The following is a 12802-nucleotide window of genomic DNA, read 5'->3' as shown; positions in this document are numbered from 1 at the left end:
CAGTTGACACCAATTCAACATGAATCAGATGTTGGAATTATGTGATGAAGGTTTAAATCAGCCATAAGAAAAATGCTTCAACAACTGAGTACAAATTCTCTTGAAACAAATGAAAAAAGAAAATCCCAGCAAAGATAATGTCAGTTCTCTCTAGGAATGTACCAGTGCATAATTTCCATTTCTTAAAGCAAAATATTTGAAGTAAATATAATGAGTAAATATAGCCAAAGTAATGTGATATAAACACTTAATCAAGTATAATCAATGTCCAGAATAAAAGAAATGATGACTGAAAAGACGAACAAGGCATACAAACTGTGCTTGCACGGAATTTCTATTTTTAGAGTACTAGTGCTAGGAACAGAGGAATAACTTCAAAGTTGTACCAATCTAAGCAACTCAATTCTTACTTGCCTTAAGGCTGTTGCCAAGAATTTCACAAAAAGATTAAATATTAGAAGTCTAACACTAAAGAGCTTGGCTTTCCACATGTTGTTCCACAGCGGAATTGAAGCATTGCGGAGTTATGTAAATGATTCCCCAAGCCGTATTTTTTGTAGGCTCATGCCCTGTTGAAGTGAAATGATGTGAGTCAAGGGCAACACAGTTGTAGTCTCTAGGCCCCCACCGGCTGAGAAGGCATGTGCTTTGATGTGCGCTCAATTGAACTGACCAGCACTTATTCCAGAGAAGCATACGGTAACTGTAAATATGATTAAAACAAATATTTGCGCTTAAGAAATTTTCATAGCCCAAATAGGTGTTCCAATAACAATAAATCTAGCAGAAATTTACTGTGCACTTGCTATGTGCCAGACACTTGATAAGTTTTGATTTGTGTTATGTAATGCATATAGCATTCTTCATGATAAGTATTATTATACTCATTTTACACATGAGGGAATTACAATTCAGAGAGGTTAAATAACTTGTCCAAGGCCACACAGCTTTGTCATACTTGCTTAGTAAAACCCCAACTCCCCTTTGAATCAAACTGTCTGTTTACTCTATAACTGCACTGCCTCCTTCCAGCTGAACATGGTACCACTTTAAATTCACATAGTGAACTTCATGTGTTCCTTTGATCTGCCAACATTCAGACTACATTTTCCTAAATTCCTAATGTTTTCACTTGTAGGTAACCATTCACAACCTCTCCTTTAATTTCAACCCCTCCCTCCCATCTTCACTCTTGGTTTATCTTTTTGCTTCCTGCTTTACTGAGAAAATACAATCAGAAGAGAAATTAGAATCCTCACACTGTGCCTTCCTGTTTGTTACTGTAGGTGAACCGTCTGTACCCTGTGCTCTACCTCAGGCAATCTCCCCACTCCTTTGTGCCTTAGGTCCCACCCTTTCCTATTCGACAGCATCCTCCAGCAATTCTCCCATTTCTCACTTGCATTATTATTTTTCCCTTTCTACTGAATCATGTCTGTCAGCATACAAACATGCAGTTATTTCTCCCATCTTAATAAAACAAAATGAACACAAAAACAGAATTTCTCTTTCCTCCTTGGCCATTGCCCATGCACTGGCCCCTTTGTAGCAACATTCAAGACTTGTTTATACTTGCTCACTCCAGTTCTTGTTCTCTTTAAAACCGACTCTAAATAGGCTTTTCTCTATCTTCCCTCATTCCCGAGGTGATCTCATCAAGTCTTCTGGTTCTATCTTCTTTCTGCCAGTGACTCCTAAATTCCTGTCTTTAGGCCTCTTTCCTGCATTCCAGACTCAAATATCCCACTGCCCATTCTCGTCTCTTCCTTAACATCTCAGTAATTCCAAAACCAAATTTCTGATCTTCCTTTCATACCAGTCCTAATCCTGGCAAGAGAAACGAATGGTACACTTTAATTGGCTAATTTGAGGACAGTTTATAAAGAGGCTATTTACAGGGTGAGGAGAAACCACAGAGGGCAGTGCAGTGCCCCAGTGCTTAACAAAGGTGGTTATTGTCGCATCAGTCTTGGAGGGGAAAGAAGTGAAGAGAGGAAGCGGTTGTCACTGATAGAGAGAGAGAAAGAGAGAGAGGTATGGAAGTAATTGACAGGAGCTGTGACTCCTGTAGGAGTGTAACCAGCTTAAAGCAACTCTTCCTTCCTTTGAATCTCATACCAGTGCCCCTCATTGGCTGAACATACACTGGAGACCCAGAGACCACAACATCAGTAATGTACTCCACAGTAGGCTTACCGGGGTACAGAACAGAATGAGGACGGGTAGAGTGCCCGCACAGTGGTAAATAAAAGATATCCTGCACACTCCCAAAACAACTCCACCTGGGATCTTTCCCCTGTTAGTTGATGGAAAAGCTATACTGTTTGTTCTTCTAGGAAAAAAACAAAGAGTCATCTTTGACTCCCTCTTACATTTGACCTGTCAGATCTCATTGGTCCTCCCTTCCAAGTATATCCAGATTGACCACTTCTCATCAAGTCCAGTGCTAACCTTCTCACTGAGCCACCATCCTTTCTTGCCATTCACAGCTAACAGGTCTAACTATTTCCACTACCATGCCTGCACTATAAACACAGTAACCAGAAGACACTTTCATGTCTTTCTAGGACTTTATCCAGTTCATCTAAGTTGTTTAATTTATTGACATACAATTGTTCATAGTGTTCTTTTAGAATCCTTTTTATTTCTTTAAGGTTGGTAGTAATGTTCTGTCTTTCATTTCTGATTCCAGTAATTTCAGTCTTCTTTGTTTTGTTTTGTTTTTTTCTTGGTCAATTTAGCTAAAGTTTGGCCGATTTTGCTAATCTTTTCAAAGAATCAGCTTTTGTTTTCATTGATTTTTCTCTATTGTTTTTCTATTCTTTATAAAATTAATTTCCTCTCTAATCTCTATTGTTTCCTTTCTTCTGCTTGCTTTAGGATTAGTTTGATTTTCTTTTTTCAGTTTTCAGGTAGATTACATTTATGATTTGAGGTTTATTGTTTTTTAAAACATAGACATTTACAGTTATACATTTCCTACTAAGCACTGCTTTAGCTTCATTCTATAAGTTTTTTATTTGCTGTCTTCATTTTTATTTCAAAGTATTTTGTAATTTCTCTTCTGATTCTTAATTGAATCATTATTTAGGAGTATGTTGTTTATTTTTTACATATCTGTAGATTTCCCAAATTTCTTTCTGTTATCAATTTCTAATTCTGTTCCATTTGGTCAGAGAACACATTTGGTATTTTTAAGTTATTTCTATTCTTTTAAATTATTTCTATTCTTTTAAATTTATTGAGTTTTGTTTTGTGACCTAGTATATGGTGTATCCTGAGAAATGTTCCATATACACTTGAGAAGAATATATATATTCTGCTGTTGTTGGACGAAATGTTCTATTGAAGTCTGTTAGGTATAATTGGTTTAGACTGTGGTTCAAGTCTTCTATTTCCTTGTTGATTTTTAGCCTAGTTGCTCTATCCGTTATTGAAAGTGGGCTACTAAAGTTTCCAACTACTATTGTTGAATTTTCTGTTTGAGTTTACACTTCATGTATTGTGGTGCTATATATATATAAATACACACACACACACACACGCACACACACACACATATAAAATTGTGTTATCTTCCTGATAGGTTGACTCTTTTATGATTACAAAAGTTCCCCTTTATCTCTACTAATATTTTTGTTTTGAAATCTATTTTTTCTGGCACTCCAGATTTCTTGCGGTTGCTGCTTGCATGATACATCTCTTTCATCCTTTTAACTTTAATCTATTTGTATCTTTGAATCTAAAGTATGTCTCCTGTAGGCAGCACATAGTTGAAATATTCTCATTTAAGGTAATTATTGATGTAGTTGGATTTACATTTGACATTTTACTTTCTGTTTTCTATATGTCTCATGTATTTTTTTTGATATTCTATTCCTCCTGTACTGCTCCCTTTTGCATTTAGTGAATATTTTCTCATGCAGCATTTTAATTTCTTTAATAATTTTTTGATACATTTTTAAAAATGTTAAAATTATGCCTTTACTGATTGCTCTAGAACTTAACTTTTCAAAAATAGCTTCAGATTTATATTAACTTAATTATAGGTGTTACTTCTAATGCCTTTCCACGTTTTTCTTGTATTATTGTTATTCATTTTACATCTACAAATGTTATAAATCCAAAATTACATTGTTATGATTTTTTAATACATTTTGTCTTTTAAAAAATTGAGAGGAAAACAAATACATAGTTACATATATATACATGTATATATACTTACAGCTTTTGTTATATTGACCTTCTTATTCATCATCCTCAGTTTTCTTTATTTATTCCTATGAATTTGTGTTACTAAAGGGAGTCATTTCTTGAGCCCAAAACAGTTTTGTTCCTACTGTCCTTGGTGCTCTTATTGGCAAGTATATTACAGTTCTATATGTTATAGGCCCCCAAATACATTATATGTGTATTATATAAAAGCTTTTTAAATTAGTTAAGAAAAGAAAGGGGAAGAAATATGCATTTATACTGTCTTTTATAATTAATCATTATCTTTAACAATGTTCTTTCCTTTTTTTTAAATGTGGATTTGAATTGCCATATGATTTTGCTTGCTTTAAGATTGAAGCACTACGTTTACTATTTCTTGTAAAGTATTTCTGCCAGCAATTCAATTCAATTTCACTTGAATTTTGTTTATCTGGGAATGTCTTTATTTCCATGTTCACTTTTTAAAAATAACTGCTGGATACAGGATTCTTGAACAACAGTGTCTTCATTGAGCATTTTGCATATATCATTCTACTGCCTTCTGGCCTCCACTGATTCTGATATGTCAGCTGTTAATCTTATTGGGGTTCCATCATAAATTACAAGTCATTTTTCTCCTGCTGCTTTCAAGATTTTCTCCATGTCTTTGGCTTTTGGCATTTTTACTATGACATGTCTGTTTGTAGATCTCTTTGTTTTACTTGGAATTCATTGAGTTTCCTGGATTTATAAATTAGTGTTTTAAAATAAATTTCGTCAGTTTTCAGCCATTTTTTATTTAAATATTTTTAAATCTCCTTTCTCTCTTTTCTCTCCTCCTGGAACTCTCATTACATGTCTGTTGGTGCACTCAATGATATCCTGTATTTCCCTGAGGCCCATGGTTACTCTGGGATGACACTGGTTCTGGTGGGGTATCCTTTAACTCTCTGTTCAACACCCAGCTTTTCACTCCCACTAGAAGCTGAGTGTAATGAGAGACGTATTTGATAAGTGTGTGTTGGGCATCTGAATAATGTCAAGACACAAAATCTATTGAGTATGACTGATTAAGATACTTATTTCAGTTAATGTTCCCCCTTTCAATGAAAGCACATTAGGCAGTGATTCTTCACGCCTCAGTGTAAATTGCTTTAACCCACAAAATATCTCACTTTTATTATTTTGTGTATCACTCTACTATATCAACTTTGGAAACAAAAGGCAGCATTCTATTTATGGCGTTCTGTTTTTAGTTGTGGTATTTCAATTTACAAAATGTAATGATTCTCTGTTGCTGAAAATGTCAAATCCTAGAAAGCATACCATTCCTGTGTGTGATGTTAACATTGTTCTCAAACAGTTGTTGGCTGAAGATTCATTTGATTAATCCAAGTTTTCCAAAATAGATGATTCTGATGTAGTTCTCTTTAGAAATAACTCCAATAGCAGTTTTTATATTTTATTTTCACATTGAAAATCCGTCAGATTTGCTTCAACCTCAGAGTGTGTTTATGTCAAATTAAATTAGGATGGACAGCGAGCTGCATTTTTTTTCTCAATGGGAAAGGGGTGAATGGACTTTCTATTCCTCTTATCCCTTATCCACTTACACAAGTGTTGACCTATATAGAAGGCGTGGTGAGGCATCTGACTTCTGGAGAGGTATTTGCTTTTGGGAGTCTGTAGAGTATCAGTGATCAATGGTTCTCAGGGAGGTAAAGGAAGAGAAGCAGGAAGTGAGAGAGGTATTTACTCCAGGTACACACACCTCCTATCTGTCCCTTGATCTTACCAAGTTTAAGGCATCTGCCTTGTCAGTGAGAATGCTGTCACCCTGATGTTCGTGTGGCTGGTCCTTCTTGTCATTCAGATCTCAGCTTAGGTGTCACCTCACCCCACCACCAAAGAGGCTTTCTCTGATCTCCCAAACTGAAGTGATTAGCAGTCACAACATTTTATTATATTTTAATTTAATTATAATAATTATAATAATAGATTATTATAATTTAAATATATTATTATATTTTAATTCTCAAAAATACTTCTTATCTGATGTTTTTCTATATACAGTAGTTTGCTTAGTCTTTTCTCCCATTATAAGAAAACATTGTTTATCTTGTTTACCTCTTTATCTCTAGCATCTAGAACAGAGATACATGCAAAATATTTAATAAGTATTTGCTGAATCAAATTATTCTTTCTTCTCTTCTTGGGCTTCTCATCTCCTTCCACTTGCTCCTCATTAGAAGTGTTAAAAGAAATGAGCACAAAGTTATCACCATGATCACAGGCTTTTTCTATTTCTAGAAGCTTCAGAACACTGTTCCTAGAGAAACATAAAGGTCAGTGGTGTAAGGGCACAGGAGAGAAATGGGACAGACATGTTGTCAGCTCACAGAGAGGCTGATAGTGAAAGGAATGAAGAAGGATTGGTAACAAAAAAGAAAAGAGGAATTTAATGCAGTATCAATTGACAACTTTTATTTTAAGCTTAACTTCAGCTATTCATTTATATTCAATAACTCCTTGTCAGTCATCTGCTATGTGCCAGAAAATGAATATTCTCCCATTTCTTCAAAAAGGAACAGCCTCTTTTCTATACATTCTGTGCTGGGCATGGAAGAATACTGTTTGGATCTGACATTTAAAGAAATAAGAGACTAAATGTATCAGAGGCACAGAATGCATTCAAACACATTTAGGCAACTGTGCCTATGTTGAAAGGCACTGAACAAATTGACTCAATATGAGAAAAAAAACAAGGCTTTTTTGTGTTACTTTCCAACATATAGAGCACTCAATATATATTTATTAAATGAATAAATTTGCAAGAAGAAGAAACAAATATTTGATGGTTCAAGGACTCAGGGAACTAAATGCCTTTTACCTTGCTCATGAATATTAGGATTAATGTTGTAAAGAATGTGATGACTCAGGTTTTATGTTTGTTTGGTTTTAGTAGTAAAAGAGTTGACAAAGAAAATCATAGAACTTATTTAGTGCTTTCAGCACATTAAGTTGATTTTATAGAATAAAATAAATGATAGAAGCTATATTGTCTTCTGTAGAAATAAGTCTGAATTCCAGAGAATGAGGAGAATGTGATTATCGTTGTTGATATGTTGAGTTTTGCTTTTCTTTTATGATTGATTGCATAATAAATGTCCAAAGAAATGATATCCAGGAAAAGAGAATTGAACAGTGGTTACACAAGCATCAGTGACACAAAGGAGGAGAAAAAAGAGCAGCCCTAGATGAGAAACACAACCAATTCAGATGAATGGACGCCCTCAAAGGGACTTGTTCTAATCAAGAAGCACAGATCTGCTTCTAATAGGTCCCATGGATGCCAGGGCAGGCCTCTGATTTATGAACTGGTGCATTCATATTTGCATATTACATATATAAGTAACCGGCAGTGCAGGGAACAGATAATGGGAAAATAGGAACAGGACATTGAAAGGGCATGTTTATCCGGTTATAAACTAGTTGGAACACAACCAGATGTTAGTGTGTATAGACAAAGAAATATCTTTTTGTAGCTGGGCTCAATTCCCAAACCAGATCAATGCACAGCCCTTACCTGACCAGTCCAACACCTATTGCTGGAAGGTAACTTCCAAGCGTCTTGTGTAACTACCTCCTTCATTCTCAGAGAAGTAACTAAGGCAGTTCAGACTTACTCAGCTGACATTTACCAAGTATATGCTATAAACTGTGCTATGATATGTAAGTGATAAAGGAAACATGGTATATTGTTCAAGGACTTTACCATTTAGAGTGGAAAGGAGACAGATAACTAGTTAAATTCTCTGTAATGTGGTAAGTGAAGAGATACAGGTTTGTACAGAATGCTGTGGGAGCCCAGAGGAGGTATGGCAGAGATGTAGACTATAGGAGAAGGAGGTTTCCTGGTACCCAGATGCAAATCATAGATACATAATCCAAGACAGCTTAATTTTCCGTGCCCACACCTGATATGGAGGAGATGTGAGGGGATTTGTTATTTCACTCTATGTTTTGGTTCTGTGTCTGCATTGCTCCCTTTAGAGTTGGTAAACTGGTGCTGAATTTCCTATTTTGTGATTAACTGAGAAACTCCATAAAAAGCCACTCCAAGAAATTTTTCCAAGACTTCATGCAGAATCTGCCTTGGGGCCACACAGCGTGTTTCCCCATCTGGATTTCTGGAGCAGCCCTGGCTAGGCCCCTGTCTTCAGTTACTCTTGAAACAAGAGATTGGGCTCTGTCCTTTCTATAAAGTGGGAAAGTGAAAGGTTTGCTTCTCTGTTTATAGAAAATAAAACAAGGTCATGTTGTCATATAACAAAGTTTATTCACACAAACTTCAACAATCGTTAATTGAGCCAAGTCCTGTGGGAGGTGCTGGGGGTAGATACAATGGCACATAGGACAGGTAAGTTCTCTCCTTTGGAAAGGACTTTGTTGGAAGGAGGCTTTGCCTAGTGGTTACAGATAGATGTTGGAGCCAGACTGCCAAGGCTGGAACCCTGGCACCATCTCTGCACTTTAGGCAAGTTACTTCATCCCTCTACACTTCAGTTCCTTTAATTATTAAATGAAAATTTAATAGTACTTATCCCATAAAATGATTGTAAAGGTTGAATAAAGTAATCTACAAAGAGTACTTAAAAGAATGTTAGGCTCCTAGTAAGTCTAGTAACTATTATTATTATGGAGTTTAAAAGAAAGAAAATTAGCAACTAAATAAGTAAGATAGTTTTAGAGAGTTATAAGTGCTGTGAATAAAATAAAACAGGATTATGAAAGATAGCATAATTGGTATATTAGGGCATTTTCATGCTGCTGATAAAAACTTACACAAGGCTGGCTAATTTATGCAGGAAAAAGGGTTTAATAGACTTACAGTTCCACGTTGCTGGGGAGGCCTCACAATCATGGTGGAAATCAAGGAGGAGCAAGTCATGTCTTACATGGATGGCAGCAGGTGAAGAAAAAAAGAGAGAGAGCTTGTGCAGGCAAACTCCTGTTCTTAAAACCATCAGATCTCATAAGACTTATTCACTACCATGAGAACAGCACGGGAAAGACCCGCCCCCATGATTCGATTACGTCCCACCGGGGTCCTCCCACGACACACAGGAATTGTGGGAACTGTAATTCAAGATGAGATTTGGGTAGGGATGCAGCCAAACCATATCAACCGGGAAAGCTGCTTTAGGTTGGGTCCTTAGGAAAGGCCTCCCACAGAGGTCACATTTAAGCTGAGTCCAGCAAATGAGGGGATCAGCATTCCACGCAGAAGGAATCATAAATGCAAAGGCCCTGAGGCATGATCACACTTGGGATATTCTAGAAAGAAAAGGGAGGTAAGGTACCCAGTCAAGAAAGAGAGTGAAAGGTAAGCAAGTCAGAGAGGTAGGCAGAAGTCAGATGATCGAAGTCTGATTATAGACTAGAGATAGGTTCTCGTTTCTCTCGATAAATGGACTTTTTACAGAGAACAAGGCCTCAGAGGGCATGGGTGCGTACTCCACAAACAAGGTTCAATCCTAGCTTCCATTTTCCTCATCCCTAATAGAGGAAAGAAGGGATATCCCTCAGCCAAAAAGGGAGTCAAATGGGAAAACTCAACACTCCAGGTGGGGTATGCACAGAGAGGGAAGAGGAATTGCTAGGACTGCTGAAGGTTCTCAGGGACAATGCCCTCTCCCTGCCTGATGGAAGTAGGGCCCACAGTCCACCAGTGGGGTTGCAGGTCACCACAGCAGTGTGGCCTGGAGAGGAGGCTGTGCTGGAGAGATGGCCAAGCCCCTCTATCAAGAAGACAAGACTCAGGGCCAGGGCTGAGTAACACAGCAATTATTTTTAAATACAGCTAAAAGCCAGTCAAACTAAATCTAACCTTCTGCATTATAATCAAATTGCTTCAAGCTTTGCATCTGAGGCTTATCAACTTTAATTAAATTAGCAGGTGTTTCTCCCTTGCTATAAAAATTCAAAAAATTTTATTACCATTATATTGTTAGTATTTACTTAGGGTGGGAATGCTCCAGGTCACTTAAGTAGGGCAATTACATAATTTATCATCTGTTGGACACTTTTGAGAGTGAAAGGGGTGCTATTAATAATAATATTAGAAAAACAGTATAAGCCAGGACTGTCCTGGACAATCTAGGACTCTATTAAGAAATTATCTTTCCATTATTAAAAGAAGTTCTTGAGATTTTACTTCAATGAAATTGGAAGCTGTTGGCAGGTTTACTCAGGGGAGTTACCTGATCTGATTTATATTTTCAAAGGAATATAAATTGGTACAGTCATTATGTAAATCGTTTCTTCAAAAAATTAAAAATAAACCTCAATACCATCCAGCAATCCCACTTCTGGGTGTGTTATACAAAGGAAATGAAATCAGTATCTTGAAGAGATATCTGCATCCTCATGTTTATTAAGAGTGTTATTCACAGTAGCCACAATATGGAAACAATCTGCGTGTCCTTCAACAAATGAATGGATAAAGAAAATACAGTGTATATATACAATACAATATTATTCATCCATTAAAAAGAAGGAGATTCTGCCTTTTGTGACAACATGGATGAACCTGGAGAACATTAGGCTAAGTGAAATAAGCCGGACACAGAAAGACAAATACTGTATAATTTCAGTTATATGTAAAATTTTAAAAATCACATTTATAGAAGCAGAGAATAGAATGATGGTTGCCAGGGGCTGGGGGGTGGAAGGATACGGTGAAATGTTGGTCAAATGGTGCAGACTTTCAGTTATAAGATGAAAAACTTCTGAGGATCTAATGTGGTGCCTGTAGTCAATAATACCATAGTGTTTGAAATCTACTAAGAGACTAGCTATTAAGTGTCCTCACTGCACACTCTCACACACACACACACACAAACAATGGTGACCATGTATAGTGATGAATGTGGTAATTAATTTGATTGTGGTAATCATTTCACAATGTATATGTATAGATGTATATTAACTCATCATGTTGTATACTCTTTTTTTTGGAGACAGAGTCTTGTTCTTTCGCCTAGGCTGGAGTGCAGTGGAGCGATACCTCCGCCTCTGGGGTTCAAGCGATTCTACTGCCTCACCCTAATGAGTAGCTGGGGTTAAAGGTGTGCACTACCACGACTGGCTAATTTTTGTATATTTTTAATAGAGATGGAGTTTCACCATGTTGGCCAGGCTGATCTTGAACTCCTGACCTCAGGTGATCCTCCTGCCTCAGCCTCCCAAAATGCTGGGATTACAGGCATGCGCCACTATGCCTTGCCTAGATACAGTTTTTTTGTTTGTTTGTCTTTTGTTTTGTCAATCATACCTCAATAAAACTAGAAAAGGAAAAGATCACTCTTGCTTCTGGGTGGAGACTGGATTGTAGGGGGCACAAGAAGCAGCAAGGAAACTTTTAAATGGTTTTTGCAGTAGTCTAAGCAAGAGATGAAAGACGCTTGAACTAGGGAAAAGGAGGGACAATGAAAGGAAAAAATATAATAAATACATTGGTGGTAGAGCTAGCAGGACTTACTGATGGATTGGATTTTGGGAATGAGGGAGGGTGGCATCCAATCGCTTGAGCTATTGAGTAGATGAAGTTGCTATTTACTGAGCTGATCTTCTTTAAGTGTCAGCAAAAATATATACTATGTTTTTAGCTTGATCAGATGCCAGTAAACAACAATAACAACAGTAAAAAGCAACCTCTTTTGATTGCTTATGTGTCAGATACTATTCTAAGTACTTTACATGTGTTAATGTAGCCCCATAACAGCCCTGTGAGGTAGGTGTTATCATTATCAACATTTTTCACATGAGTAAGCTACAGAATGGAGAGATTAAGTGGCCCAAAGTCACACAGCTAGAGAACAGTATAGCCAGGGTTGCGTTTTACTGGTTCAAGAGTTTTTATTCCAGAGTCTACCTTTTAACCCAATGCCACACTGCCTGTCTGTTAGTTTGACTCCACGACCCAGTCTAGATCCTCAGTTCTAACCATTTGCCTCCACGGATTCCTGCTGTTGGAAACAGGCATCTCAGATGGTAGAGTGTGGGTTGGCTCAGTCTAGAATACTGACGGAGATCAGAGCACACATACCACTTCCTCAAGGATGTTCAGAAAGAGATACACTGAGATCAGAGCATCACACATTTATCCTAAATAGGGTTGAAATTCCATGGAGTAAATGAACACGAATCCTGTGTCTGCTACATTTTGTGAACTAGGAAGAGTTCATAAAACTCTTCCTTGCCTCATTTTACTCATTTGAAGTAATGGGGAGTACCATGCATTATTTCTCGGCGAGGAACCCTTGTACCATGGTTAAAAATGCTGCTCTAGAGTCAGATTCCTGGGATCAGATTTTAGCTTACCACTAGCTGGGTGACTTTGTATTTAACCTCTTTATGACTCAGTTTTCCTATTAGTGATGTGAAGATCATAACACTATGCCAGAGATTGGCTCATTTTTCACTAAATCCAATTCCCTTTCCTTCTGACCACAAAGATAGACTGCATTTCCCAGCTTATCTTGCAATTCAGCCTGGCTAGAGGATTCTGGCTATTAGGACAAGGGCAGAAGTAGTGGATGCTGCC

This window comes from Mandrillus leucophaeus, unplaced genomic scaffold, assembly GCF_000951045.1.
Source record: "Mandrillus leucophaeus isolate KB7577 unplaced genomic scaffold, Mleu.le_1.0 Scaffold1033, whole genome shotgun sequence".
Lineage (NCBI taxonomy): Eukaryota > Metazoa > Chordata > Mammalia > Primates > Cercopithecidae > Mandrillus > Mandrillus leucophaeus.
This window is presented reverse-complemented; position numbering follows the sequence as displayed.